Consider the following 6,655-nt stretch of genomic DNA (forward strand, 5'->3'; position numbering starts at 1 on the left):
CTAACCGGGAGAAGCTGACTGCAGTGACAGCGATGGTGGTGAAGACAACAACTCTCAATGATCCCACGCTGCTTCGACAAACTTTGTCTTTTGTTGTTGTTTTGATGTGAGAGACCCCCTAACAGTAGAAATCACATATTGTACATTAAAGTAAATGTAAGTAAATGTTACTTTCCAATGCAAAAGAAGATTTAAAATGTCATTTTATAACATTTACGTCGCCTTGAACTAATTTTTTTTTCAAGGATATTGGAGTATAAAAATATAGAGAGATACCTATTAAGAGTTTTTGTAAAGCAAGAGGTTAAAGGTCACCCAGATCACACAACAACACATTCTGTCGCAGGTGTTCTTTGTGATTTTGACGAGCCAACCTTTGAACATCTGATCTGTGCACATGTGATCAGTGGATTTCCTCTCTAACACGTGCATCATTTCACCAACGGAGGTCAGTAGAGATCTGATCTCGGCTCTCTGCGGGCCGCTGTGGCTTTATGGTGGAGGAGTGATGGCGATTGCTCCCTCCTGGCCTCCTTCCTCTGTCAGAGGAGATGCTGCCTACTGCTGCTGTGATGGAGAGCAGCTGCAGGAGGCGACACAGTCCCTCGCTTTAATGGGGAGCAGTGCGCAGCAGGGTGGATCCACACACTTGCACATGCACGTACGCTGCTTGTATTCAAGGATCAGTCTTCAAATTGTTCTTTGGATGAGTCTTTTAAGCACAAGATTAAAGAGTGATTCGCATTCAGGACAATGCAGATGCTGGCACAGCACTAAAAGAAAGTGAAACAAAGTGTGAAGCTGGGATGAGAGTGTGTGTTTTTTTTTTTTTAAGTCTGTCAAGAAACAACCTGCATGGGCACATCCCAGCGTGTTGAACTCTCCAACAGAGTCCCACTGCTGGAAGAGGCCGACTGTGTGCCATTTCCTCGGCCAGTCCCCAGACGGCTTCAGTCGAGTCCTGATAAATAGAGATTTTAATTCCTCCGGACAGGGCCTGTGACTGTCAGGATAGCCTGAGGCGGGCAGGGGAGATTCTTCCTCACAGGCTGTGTCCGGGTAAAGACAGGCAGCTCTCACCAGCGGCATCACAATGAGGCAGTGAAGTTCAGCTGTAGGACGAGATGTTGATGCGCTTGTTTCTGGAATCCCAGCTAGACTAGTGCAGTTTTATTCCCCTCCCTGCACTCACTGTAGCCTCCAGGCCAGAGTTATGATATTTACTTGAAAATAAAATCCACACGGTTTGATAAGAGTTTACCAGACGAACACACAGCCAGAGAAGTTGCGGCGTTGCATTAGTCATTCAGTAAAAAGGAGCAGAGGTGTGTGGAGGAAGAGGAGCGGACCTCTTGAGATGAGTAAGCACAGCCCTACACTCAATTTACTGCTTGATTTATGAGTTCATTTCCAGCACGAAGTTCTCAGCGGGGGTGAGGTGGTATATCTTTCCCACTATAGGTAGCAGTGGCTCCACTTCCCAATCCCCCATGAGACCCACTCTCACCACTCTGGGCCTTAGTGGGACTATAAATAATGGCCGCTGTAACAAGTACATATTGAACACAGAGAGAGGAGAGGATGCAGAAACATCTTTATTCATGAAGGAGGTTCTTATCTTCCCCTGCAGAGGACGAGATGGATTCAGACCACTCTGCATACTGAAAATGCTGCGTACAGTAATGCTTACTGTATCTCAGATAAACATCTTCAGATATTCTGTAGAATCGGATGATGAAAAGGTGAAAGAGACCTTTGATCCAGCTGTTAGTCTGTGTGTGTGCACGTGCACAGGCAGCTTATAAATCAAGGAGAGATGCATTTAAATCCGGTGACTTTTATCTTTCAGAACAGTTAGAGGAGATGCAGCTTATGAGGAGGAGCTGAACGTTGCCACGGCGACTCGCATCTCAGGAACAACTTCCTTTAAACGAGCTTGAGTGATTCAGTAAAGGGGAAATACTATAGAAGATTTAAGGATTCAAGGTTATATTATTGTCCCTTACAATGCAGGGCTTCGTATCGGCAGGAATTTGGAGGTACAATGTGTTGCATCACGATACGGGGTTACTATTCAATATATTACAATGCAGCAGGGAGATATATTGGGATTTATTTTAATAAACTAACTAACTTGTGAAAACTGTCCACAACATGTCCCTGTAACATCCAACATAGCTCTAGATAACATTCACAACACTGTTATGTAGCAGTTAGGGGTTCGCAACTGAGTACCAATGTTCTTCTGGGCGGTTTTAATCACCCGCTGCAGAGTCCTCCTCTCCTGGGCCGTGCACATATGGCTAGTTTGTGTTGTTTCCAGTCAGGATGCTTTCTATGGCTCCTCGTTTTCCATTCCACACAGGACAAAGTAAAGACGTGTATTTCCAGAAGAAAGCAGCACAGACCTGCCCATAATTTGTTTTCAGAGAAGGTGGAAGGAAACTTTTTTTCAGTCAATCAACTAAGCCTGAGGGTGGAACCATGGGCAGATCTCGTAATCCCCATGATGTTTTATATGAGCTGGATACTGGACTCCAACAGTGCACCCATTCACTAAAGTGAAAATTGCTGAGCCCATGAGCCAAAAACATTTTCTAACTTCCAGGTTTGCCGACTCCACTGGGACAAATTGGCAGTAAAGCTGAGTGGCCGCACCGTACCCAGCTCTCTTCATACATCCATGAGTGTAATGGAGGAGGATGAGCTAATGCTAGCAGAAGTCCGCAAGGTAGATATAGTATATATTGCCAACATGTCTTATCTGTTTTATTATTAGTATTTATCTTTATTGTTTGGGGTTTTTACTTCCTTTTAGTTGTCTGATTTAGATACATCAGTCTTTAAATGTTTTAATTCCAGTTCAACCATATAAAATACTAGTATAATTTTGTTCTTGCTGGATAAATAAAGGTCATATTACTCTCATATTGCAAAATGTGTTACGTAGCCTACAATTGTGTTTAAACGTCACAACTTGACAACTGTGGGACAGCCCTAAGTCTTGCGTACATAACGGGAACACGCCTCGACATCCATCCATCCGTGAGTGTGGAGATTGGGATTGGGCTCTATGTGAGACCAAAGGGTGGATAAATGTTGCTGTGCGTAACGTTACTAGTCCTCACTTTGTTTTCTGTGTTGTAATTTCCTTTTTATTCAAATTGAATGTCACAGTGAAAAACAGTTCAGTTCAGTTTTTTTTGCCAAAAAGCTAATTAATTGCACAAATGTTTTTCATTCAATTAGTACTAGGCCTGTTCCCTAATAGTCAACTAAACTGTCGACGAGAAGTGTCTTAGTTGACGAACCTTTAATTAGTCGGATAGTCGTTGGAAATCTAAAACACGGCGTGTTCAGGCAGGTACAGGAGAGGCGTGAAGTGGGAGAGGAGCGAGTGATTTGTAAGTAACGTTTCACATCATTCATCATATCACTGAATCATTACCGCTTTTGCCATTATTATTTAACAGGCGGTTAATTAATTATTCTAATTAGTTTTTTAATTTAGGCATCCAACGTCTTCCATAAATAAAAGGTCTGACAGGCCTGTGTTGTTAATGCTCACAGATGTGGGTGCATGGCAGTGCCAGCCTGCTCCCTTTTACACCACTAGAATCCAGACAAATGGAAGTGTCAGCTCAGCAAGAGTGCTCGCCACTGCCCGGCCAACTTAAAGCTGAGCAGAAATCTAGCCTACAACTGCCCACTGGTTTTCATCTCAGACACTTTGTTGTCTATTTTCAACGAGGCAGCCGCAGGGGTCACAAGTGGTGAATCAGCCTTGTGGGAAGGAGAGATGAAAGAGCGCTGCGGTGGGGAGGGGAGAAAGAGAGAAGCATCCCACCGTTTCCTTTTATTGTCCCCTATGAATGTTGCTCAGGTCATAAGAGCTACCAGCACTAAAGAATTATATATAGCAGACAAATGATGAGGTTTGCACCAATTCCTTCTCATCCTCCCACTGAGCGAGGAGGCCCGGGCTCTATAGGGCAAATCGGCCACAGCAGCAGCAGCGGATCCTTTGGAGGAAACACAGGTAATGGAGATCGACTATATGGAGAGAGTAATGTATGAGGAATGTGCTCATGGGTATAAAACTTAACTCAGACTTTATTGTGAGACAGTATAAAATCCTGCTTGTGTCTGCAGCATTACCAAACCCTGCACATTTCCTCCCGGACCATCCGTTGGATTACTGTTTGTAAAAGTTAAGGTGTCAACTTTATTCACATGGCAGCCATTTTGAACACTTGAGGCAGGGGTATGTCTGAAACCAGCTGGGTCCTTTGAGAGGTCGAGTTTTTTGCTGTTCAGAAAGGCCACACACGAAGGCAGGGATAAATATTGAGAGTTATATGAGAAGATTGATATAGAGTGACCATATTTTCAAACCTCTAAACCAGGCCCCTAAAAGTGTATGATGCATGCACCATAGGGCCATATTTCAGCACTTAGCACACCTACTGTGTGTACCTTTCAACACCATGGACATCATGAATTCAGCATACTGTCGGGTACTCTACAGAGTAGTAAGCCTCCTGGAGCTCTTTAGGAAAGGACGACTTTTTTTTCGGCATGGAAGCTAACCGTGAGCACACTGACATGTTCTGAAAGAGCTGCAATGCCTGTGACAGCCCTGACAACGATTGATTGACACACATACAAACAAATCAGTGTTGAATTCAGACGTGTGGTGCATTGTTTATGCTTTTATATGGGGTTAGGAGTGGGACAGAGGATGATAAACATCTATGTAAGTGCAGAAAACAAGTATAATTTTATAATTATTGTTTTACTTGTGGTGAAATCTGGGACAACTTTTTACACAACAGGCACAAACCAGTTCTGTCTGTTAAATATGAAGCTAAAATATAAGAAGACAGTTAGCTTAGCTTTGCATAGAGACTGGAAGCATACTGGAACAGCTAACCTCACCTTGGATCACCTCTAAAGCTCAAAAAATAACATGTTTTGTCTTTGTCTAGATTAAGCCATGTACTCATTTGCATATTCATGACCTCATAATATAGGCTATTTGCATATGAGATAATGAAGTTAAACTCAACTGACTCAACTAGCTTATCATTAACCATTTTCATTTTTCAAGCTGCTTTTATAAATATGCATCTAAATCTCTCATTAAAAAACCTTTTTTCTGAAGGCTGCTGTATAGACTGTGGAGCTCAGGTGTCTCTTTTATAATCTGTATTCTGAGAAAAAGAATTTTAATTTAATATTCAGAGATATGTTTTCCTGAGTGCATAATCGCATGGACATAAGCATAGTTGTTTTCCCCTTATATTAGAATGAGCTGTTTTTATCCACAGATTTTTCTACAGTAGCCCAGAACAGACAAACCAAACACTGGCTGTAGACAGGAAGCAGGGGATGCAGTTAGCCCTGTAAAACCACAAATTGTCATTTTTAAATTTCCATTCTTACAGAGAAACAAACAAGATAAAACATGTTAATTTGTCATCTTTAGGTGCTAGTGGGTTGATTTCTTCTTAACTTTTGGACAGCTTTACGTTAAGCTAAGCAAATCATCCCCTGGTTCTAACTACATACCTAACAGACACAATAGTGGTATATCTTCTCATTTAAATCTTGGCATGAAAGAGAATAAGCCCATAATTTTAATAGATTCCTAGAACAGTATTTTTGCATCACGTTTTGTGAGAAAATCAAGAGAAACAGCTTTGTCTCTGTGCTTTGTGTCACTTTTTTCCTATTTTTCTAATTTTGTAGGTGCACTTTGGCACCTTGTGTTTGTCGACCGGTGTATGTGAATGATGATAGAAACAGCACTTTAGGAACTAACAGGAAACCAACAAGGAGGAATCTAATTTTTGTTTCACACCTGCTCAGGCGCAGCTTCAGGCAGCTAAAATAGCACCTTGTTATGACATTAGCATTTAAAGGAGTTTCTACACCATTGCTCTCTTGATTTCTTACCTGGAGGATCTAATTGTACTCTCCTCTTAGTATTAAGTAAGTTACAGGACAGTTAGTGCAGTGCTTTTGCTGCTTTTAAATACCTGTACCACAGAGGGGAGTGTTTTCATTTGTGGTAAACTGACAATAATGTTAATACCAACCTTTCTGAGCAGCCATGATGTGTGCTTTATGGATGTAGTAGCACTCGAATTTAGTTAGAACCACCGGCGGAAGGCTTTGCCCTCCTTTAGGTAGCCCTATTAGAGACTAAATGTTACTTCTGACAGTTGAAACAAATGAGGGAGAGAGCAGGACAGAGGAGAGAAGATAACTGTCGCTCTCTTTGAGCTATGGCAGCCATCCAGTATGGGCCTTTTTTGTATTCAGAGAGCACCTCGTTTTTGTGTCAGCGCGGGACAAGAGAAGCACTTAACGTGACATTTAGAGATGCTCAGAGATTCTCTCTGGAGGCCAGAGGGAGGGAGAAAAGAACCAATGATGTTATCGCAGACATGTGTTTTAAATGCCAGGAGGGGTGCTTTGCTGGAGAGCTTTGGCCACAAAGATAAGAGAATAACCTGGCCTATGGTCTTGCACCTATTGCACCGGTTCTGGGGCTCATGTTAAGCTTTGTCTGAAATGGTTTCATCTCTTTTCTATCAGATATGATCTTTTAAGGCTTACAGAACAATCTTCTTAGATTGTACATTAGTGT

This window comes from Morone saxatilis, unplaced genomic scaffold (genome assembly GCF_004916995.1).
Source record: "Morone saxatilis isolate NCDOM2014 unplaced genomic scaffold, NCSU_SB_2.0 Contig6, whole genome shotgun sequence".
In the NCBI taxonomy this organism is placed as follows: domain Eukaryota; kingdom Metazoa; phylum Chordata; class Actinopteri; family Moronidae; genus Morone; species Morone saxatilis.